Consider the following 18,089-nt stretch of genomic DNA (forward strand, 5'->3'; position numbering starts at 1 on the left):
ACCCCAGAGGAAATCTGGGAGCCCACTCGTGGTCTTCTGGTCTCCCATGGCATCCTGGGCAGAACACTTAGCCAAGGAGAAGTAACTTTCAAGACACACACGGGTGCCTGGTAGCATTGAGCCTGCAACACCATGGCTCGGCCAGCAGCTGGACGTAGGCTCTGCAATCCACTCCCAGTGTGAGCATCCCCCACGCTACTGAGGCACACCACTTTACTTCATAGGCCCCTTAAACCAGTCCCTGCTGGCTCTGTCACCACCTCTGCCAGCCTGCCAAAGGGGCTCCTCCAAGGCCAGGGCAAATGAGGGCTTCATCAGATCCAAAGCACAGCTCAGAGGCAGTGGCACTGCATGACAGCTTAGCTCTGAAAAGCTAAGTGGACACCTTAGTTAAGAGAAAGGGACTCTGGACTGCATGAAACACCTGGCCCTTCTGCTCTTCCAACCTCTACAGGACAGGGACCACTCTGGCACCAGTCAGCTCCAAGATCCTGTTGTCCCAAAACAGCTCATTAGCAAAAATCAAGTTCCCTCCTTAAAAGGTAGCATGTTGGATCAGCAAAGTTGTGTGACTTTGCTGATTTTAGCACTACTGACAAGAAAAAAAAGCTCAGGTTTTCTTTTTTCACATTATGTTCTATAGGCAATTGTTTCTAAGACAGTGAATTTTTCAGGTCTCTAGAGCTTGGAGAGATCGAAAGTGAACATTTTTACAAAAGCCAAAACAATTCCTTTTAAAGTTTTCTTGGTGGGTTTTTTTTTTGGGTTTTTTTTTTTTTTTTTTTGGTAAAGATTTTGAGCCTTAATTTTATTTTGATCTAAAAATAAAACTTTAAAATTTTCCTTTTTTGGATATCTTTAAAGAAATGAGACTTCATCTGATGAGACAAGAGACAGGTACACAAGTAATTGCAAATTGTGACTCACAATCTCTGGGTCACGGCCACAAAGACTGCCTCCCCCTACCCTCAGATGAAGGGGTACATGCCAAAACTCTAGCATCGCTGCAGTGATCTCTTAGCACATGCCCCACTTTCCTCTGCACTCAGTGTCTGCAAATCAGGATGCAAACTGTTCCTCTCAGGCCCTTCCTACAGAATAGTTATGGTGCATTCACATCCTAAAAGAATTTAAGGTTCAAAACAATTGATTAATTTGTTCTCCAGTGCTAGGGAGAAGTCACGTCCCTTACGGAAGGGCATAATGAATTCTAATTATTCAATGCAGGCAGAAAATGGTTATTTTAGATTAAAATGCTCTCCCCTCATCACTGCCCTGCTTCCTTCTCTCCCACACAAAATTAAATGCTTTATGTCACCTCTACAGTCTGGAGAATACAAAAGTATCTGCAGTCTACATAGTCAGTCTCAGAAGCTAAGTTCACTGCCAGTGCTCGCAGGAACTCAGCTAACAGCCGTCCCTAATGCAGATGAACATTTCACAGGGTGACTACTTCCATCTAGGAGCTCTCCAGAGACCCAGGAGGGAAATCAGGACTCCTCCCTTCCTTGGTTGTATGGTGTAACCACAGAATGGCACAACACACCAGGTCCCAAAGGTGCCTTGACCTGTGGGCCAGCTCCCCCTCCCAGCTGCCCCAACACCGACTACACCCCACTCCTCCCTTTCCATAGCTATCATAAAAACCTTGACATTTACTTCAGTATTTTGAAATATAACAAATAATTCACTTTCTCCAAACCACTGCCACGCTCAGAATGACCAAGATCACTGTCAAGGGTACTGAGCAACATAACCATCACAAACAACAGTATAACAAGTAGGACCTCTGTTCCTCAGGCAATAAAGAAAAGATCAGCCATGATCTATTCCACAGGTTTGGGCTGGTTTCCATTACATCCCATTTCCAAATGAAATGTTCTGTGAAAGAAATGTCACGTGTCAACAAATCTTCCTTGTAGGGTCCCCACAGCCAGGTCTCAGAGGGGGCTGGTCAAAGGTGACCAAGGGCATAGCTGCAAGTGCTGCAATCCAGCCTCATCCTGTCAATTCCATCCAATTTGCTTTCACCAGAAAAGAAAGACTGGAGCATCCCATTCTCTACGAGATTTTCCCCCAGTGCTGGCAAGCTTCAACTGCACTAAAACAACTGATTTAAGAGAAAAACACGAATCCACCTAATGCAAAGAGAGATTAAGAAGCAGCCTCTGCTCCAGGCTGTTCTGCCTTTCTCATACAGGCAAAGCACTCAAGAGGAAATGAAGATCTGCATTTTAGCAGTGAGCCACACAGACACAGGAACCTAGGTCTCTTTAACACGTGTTTTTTCCTGAATGTCTTTGTCCTGTGCTTTTTGAAGGTTATTTTAGATACATAAAGTGAAAGATGGCACAGAAGCAGCTGTGGGCAGAGCAGCCTCCTTGCCTTGCTGGGCGGCAGGACGGCGCAGCTCAGCTGCCAGCTCCAGCCTGTAGAGAAGCTCAACTAGAGGTGAGACTAGCAGGATTTTCAAAGGTAACCAGCAATCTTTTTCCAACAACCTCTGCCAACAATTTTGAGCTCCACGTACCAAAATACCTTTCTGAGTCTTTCCTACAGTGGCCTCCCCATGGAGAGGCTGGTAGCCCCTGCAGCATTGGTACCTTCAGTGAGACCTGCTGACCTGAAACTGGCACGCTTTCATGATAGAAGGCGCACACAGCAGCTCTAGTGCCCATTAAGCCTGGACCCTACCATCTCCTTTATTGCACCACCTCCTCCAGACTGCTTCACCGGGCTTCTTCAGGCTCCTGGTGAACACCTCCAAGGTAATGCTGACCACTCACCTGATTTCCAGAGAGAAAATGTCTTAGGAGGAGCACCAGTGTTGTCATTGTGGAGAGTGCAGCAAACACCTCTGCTATGGACACCCCTGCACATGTCAAAGGCTCTGCACACGTAAGATAGTCAACAAATGTCCATCCCTCCATTCACTAGGAGCTGGCAACACTCACAATGAAAGCAAATTATCATTTGGCAAAGAAAGCATAAATAAGTAATTTTCTTTCATAAAAGCAAATTTGCCACCAGCTACAGGAGAGCTTAGCAGCAACCCCTGCACAGATGAAGCAAGCAGCGCTTGGACATCAGCAAATGTCCCCACTGCAGGACAAAAGCCCTGGGACAGAGAGCAGTCTGCAGCAGCAAAGGGCTCTCCTCTCACCAAACCACAGTGAAAAAAAAAGGGAGCAGTTTAGAAGCATTTCTCAATCCATCTCCCTTCTTTTAAAAAAAATCAAAAGACGGCAAAAAGCATTTCCAAGTGTGTCTTTGTACACTACTGTGTGTAAACATGAATCCAATTAACTTCAAATTTAACTACTAATGAAATTATCTCATTTTGCTATCAGCTCAGCTCTCATCCATGGCAGTAATTAACCACTGGGGGTTGTCACTCCCAGACACATGACACAAGGACTCCCCCAAGCTCAGGTGCTTCAAACCCGTGCAGAATTCATTACCCTGACAGTGTGAAAACCCTTCACTTTCAATACCACAGGGCACCAACGCATTTTTTTCCCTTTATCTAACAGATTGTCAGTAACAGTATGAAAGAAATGAGCCCACTGGACACATAATTAATTACAGCAAAGGATACATCAGAAAATGTATGGGGTTCAGGTGGTGGAAGGGGGCTCACAGAGCCCCTCTGCCACTGTCTCACAACCACCAGCAGGGCTGGTGATTTTCCTTTCCACGATGCACCATGGTCTGCACTGAGGGAAGCCAGGCCTTTGCCCCTGCTCCATGCTCACAGCAGGTGTGTGATTGCCACCAGCTCAGGAGCATAGTCAAGAATGAGGCAGCTCTCTGGGTTAATGGGGTAGTGCCACCTCTTCAGAGTCAGAGGTTCAATACCAAGAGGTCAGCAATACTGAGAAAATCAGTCCAGCAGTGTCGGTGAATCCTCCCACGCTCCTTGCAGGTATCATTACAAGACATCAGACCACCTGAACTGGCCACCCAAGGTAGTACACACCCCTGCCTGAATTACACAAGGTACCACCCAGCACCAGAGTGCTCCACCCAGCACAGATCAGCACTGCCCCAGGCTCCACTTCGGGCAGGCGTCCCTGCCCAAACCAGATCCCCCACAGACCCGTACACAGCACAGATCAGAGCCCTCCCACCCAGATCCACACAGAGGCTGCTGCCTCACCTGACTCTTCATGTCTTTCCAGAAAACTATTTTTAAAAATGCAGGTTTGCACTAGGCAAACTGGCAATAAAGAGATGCTGCCACACCAGCCCATAGAATTGTGCAACGAGCTGGGGCAGGTGCTTCCAAGCACCATCCCATTCAGTCTGGGGCTCTACAGCTCCTTGTCTGGCAGCCTCTGTGTGCAAGGAATATGCTGGTTTTGTGTAGGGATGCCACACAGCAGCTGCAGCAAGGCTCCAGCAGAATTAATACACCACTTCCAGAAGGCCTCCCAGATGTGGATTCACTTGTCTTTAGACTGTCTCTTCAAAATGACCTTGCAGGGTCTCTAAGACTCCACATTGTGATGAGAGGAGGATGGCACCCCTGCTGTGGTTATATTCCTGGTCCTGTCACACGGCACCTTCCCCGTCAAGTGCCTTCCAACATTGCAGGCAGAGGAAGGGACCTGCACTGGTGCTGTTCTGCTGCTAGGACCCCAGAGGACTGCTGGCCCCAGGAGCCTGCACTTGTTGCTCTCTCTTTGGTTGGCTTTGGCAGCTGTCCTGCCATAGCAGGCACCTGCAGCCCCAGGTATGAGGAAGCTGTGGTGCCTTACAGGAAGGGATGACATTGCTTAACACCAGAAGAAAAAGTAATTGGCAGAGATACTTTTTGGGCACCACTTCATCTCTGGGCAGCAAGCCCAAATTTCTAGCCTATTTCAGTGAAATTGGTTACCAACACTGACTTTTATACTGAAAAATCTGGTTCCCACTTATAAAAGCTCTTTTTCTTCTGCCCAGTAAAGAATTTGATCATGCTAACCTAGTTGCTTCAACTGTTACCCCAAAGAAAATGTTTGGTCAAATGTGCAATGCTGTTAGCAGGAAAAGACCTGATGAGCTCCGTCACTTGGCCCTTGCTCCCTTTGTCACCTGGGGATGTGTGTGTATCACCAAGGGTGTGCCCAGGGCAGCAGCATGGGACATTGGAGCATCCAAACAAGAGAAAAGCATGTCCTAAAAAAGCTGTCTGGTTTTATCACACACAAAATACTGCTCCACAGCATCAGCACACTCATTACTGCCTCAGGTCCAAAGCCACTGAGCACATGGCCCAGCATTAAGTCCTGCCCAAAAGTCGCTCAGATGCTGTATCCCATGGATGCCTGCAATACAGCATTTCATGGCATTCCACTGGGAAAGGAGATGTCACCAGCACAGGACTCCAACACAGTGAATCGCTGCTGTTAATGAATAACTCCCCTCCTGTGCTCATCTTGCTCTATTTGTGGACATCAAACCAGTGTGGTGTGCTTACTGTGATGAGTTACCTCTCCTGCACCTAATTAGAGGCAGATAAAACAGTGGTAACATACAGATCACCTGTAATGATTTTGCTGACTCGATTATTCTTCTGACAATTAGCTCTGGCTGCCAAAGCCTCACAGGAATGTCAAAGTCTACTTCCTACAAAGCAGGTAATGTCACAGGTATGACCATGAAATCAATAATGAGGCACAGCTCTTGCAGAGGGCATTCAGGTCAGACGGAACAGCCCTTAAATTAAACATTGATAAGCAGAACACAATTATCCATCATGTTTAAGTGCCTGCGTGAAATTATCAGCCAGGGAATGGGAGCAGTGGGGAAAGATTAGTGGAGGAGGTATTGAAATGCACAGTGTCCACTGTGACTGGGGCTGCAAAGGCTCATGACAGTGGCACCGTAATCTGCTATCAGAGCCATAAAATTCAGATTAAGCACACTGCACAGAAACAGGGGCTGCAGATGTGGGTCTGTTTTTCTCCTCATCTGCAAAGCAGCAGCAGATGTTAACAGGACTCCAAAGCTGCCTTTCATAGCAGGTGTCTCTGTTACTCTTTCCATTGAGCCAATTACACTTTTAAAAGAGAGCCAGGGCAGGTAAAAGAGAAAGGAAGGAAGACTGATGCTTTCTGTCAGAGTAAAAATGCAGTGAGAAAGTACAGATGAATACCCCAGTATGTTTTCTCTGTGATTCCTAAGAAGGAGTCCTGGAGCTACAGAGTGCTCTGCCCTCAGTCCCATCTCCTCTGGACAATCTCTTCTGTGCTGCTGCATAAAACTCCTGTTCCTTTTTCTGTGCAGCAACAAAGCTCTTGCACCCTATAAACAACTCAGTATTCCAGCTTGTCACATACTCTTTAGGGTTGATAGAACGAGAAAGTTTTTTCTGCAGATGTGAGCTGCACCATCATCCACCTTGATTTTCAAAGACTACCGGGTTCTCTTGTCCCTCCTGTAACACATGAAAGGCTAGAATTCCATGGGTTGACCCCTTCATTCAACACACACACACTCACAATGCATTGGAGGGGGCATCTGTGTGGAAAATAGGGAAAAATACCCCAGGCAGACAACATCTTTGCAAGAACCCACTCTCACCCTAATTCTTCTGCGGCCAACAACTAGCCACACACTAAAATGCACCTGCATAGATTAGCCTTTCCATGGCCCATGATACATGACATCTTCAGGCCTTGCAAGGTTTCTCTTTGTTGAGCCCAGGTGATGCCAGCAGTACTTGGGGCAGGGCAAGGGTCTCAGGTACTCACAGCTCCACATGTGGAGGGATGTGGGCAAGTGTGGATATGCACGGGATTAACAGCAGAATGATGGAAACAATCCCACCACGTCACAGATACACACCACCACAACTTTAACTTTATCATCTATCAGGGCGACACCAAAAGGCAGGGAGGGCAGAGAGAGGTGAGAGCAAGTGTGATGAGATCTTTTGGGCAGACACATTGTGGTCTGGATCCATTAAATTCCTTCTGTGGGGCCCTTTCCTTTCCACACCTGCCTGGAGAACAGCAGAGGAGCAGCAGGTCACAAGCAGCATGGGGCACCCTGCAGCACCCTGCAGAAGAGGGCTCTTTGGGGGAGGCTGAGTCTGCCTGGCACAGCCTGCAAATCCCCTGCAGGGCCATGTCCCTGCACAGCTACTGCATGCCTAAATCCTGTGAACTGCTCTCTTACTGAAGAGCGCAGTCCTGCCCAAAGGAGGGGCCAAACAGACACACAGTGAGGAGGAGGTGGTGCAGCATAGAGGTCACCTCACATTTGCCTCTGTGCCAGTGCCAGACAAGACCTTTAATAATGAAACCTTTACACTAAGAGACAGAAATGCCCCACCAACTTGAATTGTGTAAACCTGGAGTTTATGTAAGCAGAGACCTGTTCATTTGGCATTTTACCTCCAAGAAGTTAATGGGTGTGTATTGAAAAAGTTCTGAAGATGCCAGAACATTTGATTTTCCTTTTAAAAAAGAAGCTAACTTGCATTTTTAAGATTAAATTACTTTGCTATGTAAAATTTAAAATAGTGAGGACTGATACAAAAGGTGTCACAAATACAGCCAAAAGTGCACACTGCTCTGAGCTCGTTTTACCTTATTTAGTATTTTCTGTTGTTAAACTTTCTTCAGATCTCAAATTTTTTAAGAAGGGATATTTTTTGTCTATTTGTTGTGGGCTTGGCTTTGTTGTTTTTTTTTTTAATATGAGAAAGACCTGAACAAAGTAAAAATCTTGAATATTTTTACACTTGTTGGATCTGCAGGCCCCTGCCACAGCCAAAAGGATGGACCTTCATGAGCTCAGCAGGGACCCACAGAAAAGGCAACAGAGGCACAAGGACCCAACAGCCCAAGCTTGAATAAACCCCCAGTGGTTCCTGGTCCAGGGGTCCATCCCTCCACCAGTGTGGCAGAGAAGCACCTTCACAGATATCAAGTTTAAACAGCAGGGGAAGGCAGCTCATTCTGGCCCCGACAGGATGGGATCTTCTGATGGTCAAGATCTCAAAGACGAGACTCTGCTTACATAACACTGAAACTGATGGAGGTCTTCAACTGGGTTTCAGGTCTGGTCAAAGTTTCACTGGAAAGCTGCCTGAAATTGGCTCCTCTTCCCCTTCTTATCTCCATGGCTCACAGTACAAGGCAGGAAGAGCCAAAATTGCAGGCAGTTAGGATGTGGGAGCTGCTGAAGCAGTGTGACGGAAGCCAAGTGAGCTTCTAGAGGTTCTGGGAAAGAAATGGAGCAGTGAATGTGGACTGGAAGCACAGATACACAAAGGTGTGTATAGGACAGAGTCACACATGGGCTTATCTTTCTGCTCTGGTCATTCCACTGGTGCCAGCTATACTGATCTGCAGTTTTCACTGTTTTAGAAGGGATTCACTGCACACCAAGTGCTCTTCTTGGCAATTTGTATTAGTTTGAAAATTATATCAAGTGTTGCCTACAAAGGCAAAAAACCTCTGAGAGACCAGTTAGCCTCCTCCTGTCAAACTGACATGTTTAAAGCAGAGAGAAAAAAAATCCCACATAAAAAGAATGGGCTTACCATCATGGCAGGTCTTAGCCTAAAAAATGTTATTTTTTGGTTGTGCCATTCATCATGCAGTGTAATTCACAAGCAGCAATGAAATAAAACTTTCAAATAGAAATAATAAGACTTTAAAGAGTTCAGAATTAAATAAATGCAAAGGAAACCAAAATCAAAAGCCAAAATATAAAATAACAATTACAAACCAAAATTCTGCTAAAATGTAGAAAGTGCCAGTTTGGCTGTTTTTCTGCTGTTGAGTAACTTGTTTCTGCAATTCATATCACCTTACATCTTTGGTCTGAACAGCCTTACACACCTCACAACCACTGCCAAATTAAGAAGGGGTTTTTCGTTGCCTTATTTCTAAAATGCACTCTAGCCAGCATGCTACATGCAGTGAATGAAAGAAATAGGAGAATTAAACCACGCAATGAAACAGCTTTCTGACGAATAAAGCTATGGAGATTTTAGGCTCCATTTACTCCTCAATCTAATTTTGCCCTCCAATGCACATTATGTCTGAAATGGGATCTCTTGTGGTTTGATCAGTGCTCTTAACGCATGCAGAAGCAACATATTCCCTTTATTGTTGTTTTCCTTCTGCAGCACAGCAATACTTCTAATAAGAGCAGCACAGCAGGCTTGGTGAGACTGTCTCCACAGTAATCACTGTGCTGCTGGAAAGATGTAGGATGACCAAGAGGATCAGCAGCATGAAAAGTTTGTGGTCTGGGGGATCCCTGTTCATGTAAATACACAGCTAGATGCTAAACACCCCAGAAAAATCATTAAGGGGACTGAGTTACCAAGAGATATTTAAAGAAAAAATTTCTCCTTTTTTTCTTTTCAACGGTTTCGATTTTTACAAATGCCCAGAAGTTGTTTTCTAGCTTCTCTTTGCAGTCAAGAAGACTAGAAGGAAACTGCCATCAGTATGTGAAGAACTATGAACTCTTCTCACTGTAACAGGACTCCAGACAACTCCTTGGAGTACAAGGGAAAAACAAACAGTAGGACCTGTAGTATGAAAAGCAGCATTGTTAGCATTTCACTGCGGTGGCACAGATGCTCCCAAAATTGAATGGATATGTATGAGATGTATGGGGGGAGGTGGCTGGCCTCCAACCTCTGCCTCATCACGAAAGGGAAATCCAGACTTTTGCCAACCCCACATGTTCAGCCCATTTAACAAACATTTAACATTTACAAAAAGGGACATGCCAGCCCTGAGCAGTGGTCCTGCACATTACTGAGGTCCACAGCTTTGGCTCAGGCTGATAGCTGCCCTGGGAGCAGAGACACTGCTCCCAAGGGAGGGCCTCCTTCAGCAGGGCTCAGATCTTCAGGACTCATCCCACAGACCTGCTAAAAGATCTTGCTGTCCGCAGACAACTCAGAGGGCTCATACCAGGAAATGCAGTCACCTCTGGGACCTTCCCAGGCACCAGGAAAGTGTGTGAGGAAAAATGGAGATGACCTCTGAACCACCAGCTGCCACCATGGCCACTTCATAAAGGGCATCTGAAAATGCTGATGACCTGATACCCCATCCACCATGAGTGGGGCTGCCACTACCCGGGATGTGCTGTGCTGTGATTGCTGTGATATGAACTGCACCAAAAGGCCCTACTGGTACAGGTGCTGCTCCAGAGCATCTGCAGGACTAATGATATCATATGATTGATATGATATGATTGTATTATATTATTATATGATATATTATTGATATTATTTAGATATGACATGGCATGACATGACATGACATGACATGACATGACACATTATGTCATATCAGGAGGGGCAGGGCCGTTCACCTCCTCCTCCCAGCCTGGCAGCTGGGGTGACACTGCACCCAGGTCTAAGAACTACACATGATGGCCTGGAGAGGGTACTAGAATCCAGGCAGGCCTTCAGGCTGCAGACCCCTGGGTCCCTACCATGTCCTGGTGGGCTGGGATGATCCCCAGCTTCATGATTCCCAGCCACGTGTGGGAAAGCAGGTAAGCTGATCCAGCTGAGGAACCAGGAGAGAGGGGAAAACATGGCCTTCCAGGGAACTTGCAAAGGAGAGTAGTGACATCCAGAGAGCTTTTGGAAGCAGCAAGAGCAGAAGGAGAAGCCCAGACAGCACGCAACCCTGCCTCAGTGGGAATCCCTTTGGTCCCAAGGCACAGCCTTGCACCCCTGGCCAGCCCTGATGATGCTCTGGCAGGTCACATCCCTGCTCAGGGCCATGGCGTGTGCAGCCAGGCCAGTGCAGTGCTGCTGTGCCAGGGGCTGCCAATGCTCAGCCAGAAGCCAGGCGACCCGGGGCTTCACTGTCCTACCTGCTCCTATGCAGACATGCCTGCTACCTCCTGCCCATGCAGGGGAGCCCTGTCAATGCTGACAGGGGTGAACACGACCCAGCAGCCCACTGGTGGATCCAGAAATGGCCAGACATGAGTATATTGACAATTGTTTATTCAGCTTGCTACATAAGCACAGAGGAAAAGAAAATCCAACAGCTTCCACCAGTGACATTAAACCATTAAACCCATTAAACCCATGCTGAAATTTTTCATCTCACAAAGATCAATATTTATGATCTGCATCTGGGATTCTTCTGAGATTGAGGCATTTCCATCCAAGCACCGTTGCTAATGTCATGAGTGGTTTTCTACTCCTCACAGAACAAATATGTACACCCTCAATTTTACATCTTAATTAGGGATCAACAAAGTCCAAGTCAACAACCTATATGCTATTTTTATGCTATTTAAGGCATTTTTTTTAAAATCCTGGAATAAGATGAAAAGCTGAAATCAGGCACTTTACCTAGATTCTGTGATAAAAGTAGTGAAGCTATGGAAATGTTGACATACTGGGGGTGGAAAGGGATCTTGCTCCAAGCCCCATGTGATATTTCCTTTCTGCCACATTCAAGCAGGAGTGAAGCAATCCATGAGTGCCAGTGCCAGGATGGGAGGATGTTGTAGGGATGCCCAGGACCATGGGACCCACCCCAAGACCTGGGGGCCGCGGAGCCTGCCTGTGTCTGGGTCAGACACTTGAGGCTTGCTTGATCCTCAGCCATTACCCTTCAAGTGGCAACTCCCAGCTCTCATTTTGACCTGCCTGCTCCTCAGCTGAAGACAGTCACCATGGACAAAAACAGGACAGGACAGTGGCCAGAGGGGGTCCCTGGCCAACAGCGGCCATCGTGGTGTCAGGATTTATAACTGTATTAAATGGCATGACAGTTGGCCACAATAAATCAGCTTCCCTTCTTTCCAAATCACAGACAATAAAAGGTTTGGCAGTGAAAGTAATTCATCATCATAAAGACCTGAGACATTCCAGCCTTCAATTTCACTGACATTCTCAATACACCAGAGAGGAGTGTCAGAGTTTTAGGGGAGAAGAAAGATGGTGAGAGAAGAAAGGGGAAAATACTTAAAAGAAAACTTGAAGAATGATTGGGCAGGAATAATTAGAAAAGTCAGAAAAAGGAGTACATTCAGGACAGCACTTTGTATGATGGGGGCAGAGCTGCTCTGTTCTCTGTAGGGTGTATGTGATGCTGAGCAAAGCAGATGTGCCCCTAATCACTCCTGTGGGTCCATGGGGAGGAGAGGCTGGGACAGCATCCCAGAGGGATAGCCAAATTTCACACTCACTCCCCTCCTCTCCCAGACCTGTGGTGCAACTGCTGATCCCTGCTGCCTACAACCTCTTTATGCCACTTAGTGGGGACAGAGGAATGAAGGAGATGACAGCAGCTAGCACTGGGGGAACACCATGCCCACAACCATAGCAGCGCATTCCCCTCCATGAGGACTGCAAATTCATTCTCTGTCTACCCAGCAGGACAGACCTCCTCTGCTGCACCAGAGGCCAGCTGCAGCCAGAAGAGCTCAGAGCAGCCCTACAGAAAGGGAGCATTTTTCTGAGGGTCTGCAGGCAGTGTCTGGCAGAGGAAAGCACAGAAACAACTCTGTGGTCTACAAGCCCTTGGGTGCCATGATGCACAGGAGCAGTGGCTTTCCGTCTTCTCAAGGGGTCAAGTACAGGGGACAAGCACTCCTGTCTACCACATGCTGGTCAGGGCAGAGAGGCAATGTCACACAGGGCACCACAGAGCTGCTTCATGCATGTCACAGTAGGGCCCAATGATACCCTAGTCATATATTAAGAACTTAAGATCACGTCTCATTAAAACCTGAGGTAATATCAAGACTTGAAGGTAGTGAAGTCCCTAAAAGAGATGGATAAAATCTGTCTCCTGAGTAGGAAGATGCAGCAGTGCATCCTCAAACCTGTTAAGTGAGCCCTTATACAATGGACAAAGTCACCAGGCCATAAGGTGATAATCCCACCTCTGCATGTCCCCGTAAGATCAGATGTGACTTCTGCAGCCTTGCATATCCCTACAGTGGAAGGCCACAGCAGCTGTACCTCTTTTGGTCAAACATTTGACTGCAGAATGTGCACTGGTCTCTCTAGAGTGGACAAAGCCATTGGGATGCTCTGGGGCAGGTCATGGGGATTCATGGAGCACCTCCTGGTATGGCCTCAGCAGCTGCAGGCGAAGACACACAAAGCAGAAGTGTGCTCTGCAACCCTGAACCCCGTGTTCATGCGCCAGGTGATGTCCCTTGTGTCCCTGTTACCCCCAGTGTTCTTGTTCCGATGCTGACCATCCCCAGTGCAGCCCCACAGGGAGACATGGACAATGCTCTCCAGAGAACTCAGGGGCCAGATGCAGCTTTGCCATCCAGACTAGGCCAGGCAATGCCCTGGCTCCACAAGACTCATAGTTTGCTGTGGTTCAGTGTCTATACCAGACAGCTTGGCTGTCTCTGCATCAGCATGGGGGTGAAGCTGGACCAGGATGCATTTGGAACTGCCTTCACTGGCTAGCATACACAGCTTAGGCAACAGAGGACACAGTTTTCCTACAGTGTGAACAGCTACCAGACCTGCTCAAGGCTACACCAAGGCCTGGGAACAGCTTGTGTCCATGTGCCATATAACTATATTAACAAGGACAGAAGGAGCAAAAACAAGGCCTCTGTTTAGCCGCAAACACCTGATTTGCTGACAGTCTTATCCACAGCCCGCAGCATCACCCCACCTCTTATGGACCTTGCAATTAGTGCAGCTGCAGCAACACCTGCTGCCTCCCCACCACACTCTCCCACACACTACATACTCACGCAGTCTGTAAGTCCCAGTGGTCAAGGACCATCCTTCCCCCAGGAGGATGCTTACATGTGGGGAGACCACAAGGTCTGGATCCAAAAGGGCCAGAGATGAAGCCAGCTGGGGAGGGGATAACCCACGCATCCCTCTTTAGAGGGATACTGCTGATACATGGGCCTTTTCCAGAAGGTAAGTGTTCCAAAAAGCTAAAATGTCATCACAGGGCTGTGCTCAAGGATTTCAGATTGTTGTAACGAATGTACAATGAAAAGAAGGGAAATTCCAGAGGGACCTCAACACTCCTTTCGCTTGTTTTACTGAATTTAGTTTTGAGCCACATCTGTGTGAAAATCCCAAGCCAGGTGTCAAGTCTGTGGCAGCACAGGCAGTCCTCATCCTTGCTGATTCTTGTGGGATTTCCACAAGTTATATTCCTCACTGCTGGTAGATGTGCCAATTCCATCAAGCAGCTCAAAGCCAGGCAACTTGTATTTAGATGAAGTGCCAGTGACATTTCTCTTTTTTTCTATTTCATTTTTCTTTTTGTATATTTTTTATTACTGTTCAACATTTTTAGGAGAAATAATACGAAACCCAAAAATCACATATTTTTTGCCTTAATGTAATATGAAATTATAAAGAAACAATGGTTCATTGCAAAAAAACCCAAAACTAAACAAACAAAACAAACAAATAACCAACAAACAAAACAAAACAGAAAAACCCCATAGGCTTATAAAATCTCTATTCTTGGCTAATATAGTGTTTTCCAGGGACAGAACTACAGGAAGAGCTCTTTCAAAGAAAAGAGAACAAAAACAAGAACTTTCCTCAAAAAATACACTGCAGCATTATTAAAACATGACTTCAAACATTTTACACTTTGAAGTTTTTCTTTCTTGAGTCATCTTAAGTTTCACCTAGATTTCTCCTAGATTAAAAAAAAAATGAAATCATGCTCCCACTTCTAGGGAATGGTAGGAAGGTGTAAGGACATAGCAGAGAGCAAGTATCCTCCTGGCACGCTCTCCATTGCTCTGGAGTGCACAAAGACTCAGAATTGTCTCTTTTATTATTTCCTCTACTCATTTCCCAAAACTAGTGTCAGAGTCAAATCGCTGCAAATGCATAATCTCCCAACCAGTCAGGAATCATATAAGAATTAATTCCTATTAAGCAAATAAAGGCCACATATCATCAGTGACAGAATAACAGAACCATTTACATCAGAAAAGCTCTCTAGAATCACCAAGTCCAGCCATCCCCCAGCAGTGCTGAGGGCATCAATAGCCCATGTCTCCAGGTGCCACATCCACATGGCTTGTAAATCTTTCCAGGGATGGCAATTCCACCACTGTCCTGGGCAGCCTGTGCCAGGGTTGAACAGCCCTTTCATTGAAGATGTTTTCCCAATTCCTCCAATGAGATGTAAGCCTTCCCCAGCATATCTTGAGACCGTGTCCTCTTGTCCCGGGAGCAGAGCCTGACTCCGACCTGGCTCCACCCTCCTGTCAGGAGGCCGTAGAGAGACAGAAGGACGCCGGGGTCTGCTTTTGAGCTCCTTAGCTCCCTCACCACACCTAATAATAACACTTGTGTGCCAGACCCTTCCCACCTCCATTAATTGTCATTGGACACGTTCCAGCACCTCAATATCTTTCAGAGGTCTTCAACTACTGTCATCAAAACAGTTACCTTGTCCTAGAAACAACTTCTGCAGCCTGACTCAGATTGCCACTAGATTTTATTGTTGTGCTGTGCAGAAGCACAGATGTCAATGCATCCTTCTACTCACTTGGAAATATCATTTTGGTGGCTTGCACAAAAACGCTCAGATGTTTTGTTATTGTTGTGGGCCAAAAGAAAAAGCAATTAAGAAAGCATTTAAGCTAATAAGAATGCTGACCTTTCCTCTCTTCTTTTTTTTTTTTTTTTAATTATTTCCAAACTGGAGATCTCCAACAGATTTCAGCATTTACCTGTCAGTGAGAAATTCTACCTGTCAGCTGAAGAAGCCACTGTAAAAGCGGCCAGCCCGCCCTGAGCACCCAACCCCCCCAGCTGCCATGGGGTGGGTGGCACATCTGCATGTGAGCATCCCCAGGACCCAAACACCAGCATAAGACACTGTGCATGAAGCCTGCAGAGCACTTTCCACCCACCAATGTGGAGCTGGTTTGATATCTTTTTTTTTTCAGGGTGCTTCAGACCACTGTGAGCACAAGATGAAGCTGCTCAGCATGTCTGCAGAACAAGCCCGCCACAATCAGGACCACCACGAAGGCACGAGAACCCTCTTGTCTTAATCCTCCTGCTATAGCTGCTCGATTTAAAATTGCATTTATTATCCATACCACAGTGGTATTTGGGGCAGGGGGAAACAGATTTAATTAATTAGACATTGCAAAATCCTTAAGTAAAAGATGCTATGTAAATGCAAATTGTTATTATACATGCTTTGCACCAAAATATGTTTACCATAGTTAAATTCAACATTTTAAATCCACAGCCAAACTCCCAACAGAGTCAGGCCGTACATCATCAAAAGAGGCAGTTAATAGCCTGGGTCTTAGTGGGGTACAAGTGCCCTCGTTTGCTTTCTCAAATGCACTTCTTCTTTAATAGCAAGATAAGAATTCATAAAAATGGAAAAACTCAACGGTGTCGCAGTTAGACTGTCTTCTCATTAAAAATTACACTTTTGTTTTTCAGATTGGCTGCTTTCCACAGGAGTTTATGTGGCCTTTTCTCAAGTCTTTAACATGGCAGATCCTATTGTGAGTGATGAATAGATTATTGGGAAATGCATTTGCACATTTATCCATTAAATGTAGAAACTAAACTGTAACCCTTAGCATAACTTTTCACTTGAAACCATCCATCTACCAATACCAATCTGCACTTCAAAACAGTCCTGCAGAAGTTAAAGTACAATTCTGTGATTATGTTCCATATTTAAACAAGATCAACATTTCCAAGTAAGGACAGGTTATATGACAGGTTTTATGACCTGTATATAGCCTCAGAAGAAGACTTTTTATTGTTATTACAACTAGGCAACAACAACAAAAAAAACCCACCAAAGCATTTTTCCAGAAGAAAAATGTAGTATTAACAAATCCAAATATTTTCTTTACTTTCTTCAAAACTGTGCTAAGTTGAGGATAGGGACGGGAGGGGAGAAAAAAAGAGGGAGAAAAAGAGTTGTGGAAAAGTTACATTACGCTTATTTCAGAGAGTTGGAACAGGAAGTACAAACTGAAATAACTTTTCATTGAAAAAAATAAAAATATTTGTTAATCTTAAATAAAAATAATTTAATTCCTGTCAGTCAGCTGGTGAAAGCACAACTGTAAAAGTGCTGCTGACTATCAGCTGGATAACAATTCTCCCCAGTATCTTCAGGTGACCCTTCCTTCTTTCTCCGGGGCAGGTCCATCCCACCTGTGCAGGTCCAGCTTAAACTAAACACTTCTCCTTCCCTCAAAAGCCATTGGAAAGAAACAGGCACATTCTGATGAGAATCCCTCACCTAATATGCAGAAATTCTTTGAACAAGTCACCTTCTGCAGGTGTTTTCTTCTTTCCATCTGGAGCTCTTGCTAGAGGGATGACCAACCACAGACCTCCTAAATGGTGAGACATCAGCAAAGACAGTCCAATGCTGTGCCACTGTGAGAATCAAATATAAGCAGGCAACCAAGGGGGCCAGAATCCACAGCTGGAGTGTAAAAAGTGGATTTATTCCATCACCATGCTGGCACTACAGGGACAAATACACTGCTAGCTTTCATCTTAGCAGGGACAAAAAGTGTGTGGGCTGTTCCCAGCCTCACATGTCAACAGGCCTGTGTAACACTTCACATCACTGTGAATTTCCTCTGTGCTTTTATGATCTCTGCTTTTTTCTCTCCCCCATGACAGGGAGCTCAAAAATGTCTGAGAGAGGGTCTCCAAGTCTCTACAAACACCTATGTTACCTCTACACAGAAATTCTACTTCTCAGAAAAGACAGAGGATAAAGAGCATAATATATGTTTTCCAACATGGTTATTCTCCAGACCTTGGCATTTCCAGTTGCAAAGCCACCTAAATTATCATCTTCCTCAACAGATCTTCTTTTTACAACACTTTTGCCCCAGTCACTCTTAAAATACAAAGTAGTAAATGCTACTTGTTTAACGGACAAATAGTGTTTTCTATGAACCTGAAACCAGGTTTCTCATTGTGGTCAGCAAGATCTGGATTTAGACCTGAATTCCTGACAATAAACAACCTTCAACTGCTGAATCAGCTAGATAGGAGATTCTTAGGTTCATTCTTTTTGACTACAGTAATATACAAATTAAAATAAACATTCCCCCTTCTCCCCCAGGAACTG

General features: G+C 45.6%; 1 protein-coding gene across 1 annotated transcript in view; it reads right to left on the reverse strand.

The window, feature by feature from the left end:
• PAX5 (paired box 5) overlaps nt 1-18,089 on the reverse strand; it is a 128,175-nt gene that overhangs the window by 37,876 nt on the left and 72,210 nt on the right. The gene's annotated exons all lie outside the window — the stretch shown is intronic.

This window comes from Serinus canaria, chromosome Z (assembly GCF_022539315.1).
Source record: "Serinus canaria isolate serCan28SL12 chromosome Z, serCan2020, whole genome shotgun sequence".
NCBI classification, from domain to species: Eukaryota; Metazoa; Chordata; class Aves; order Passeriformes; family Fringillidae; genus Serinus; species Serinus canaria.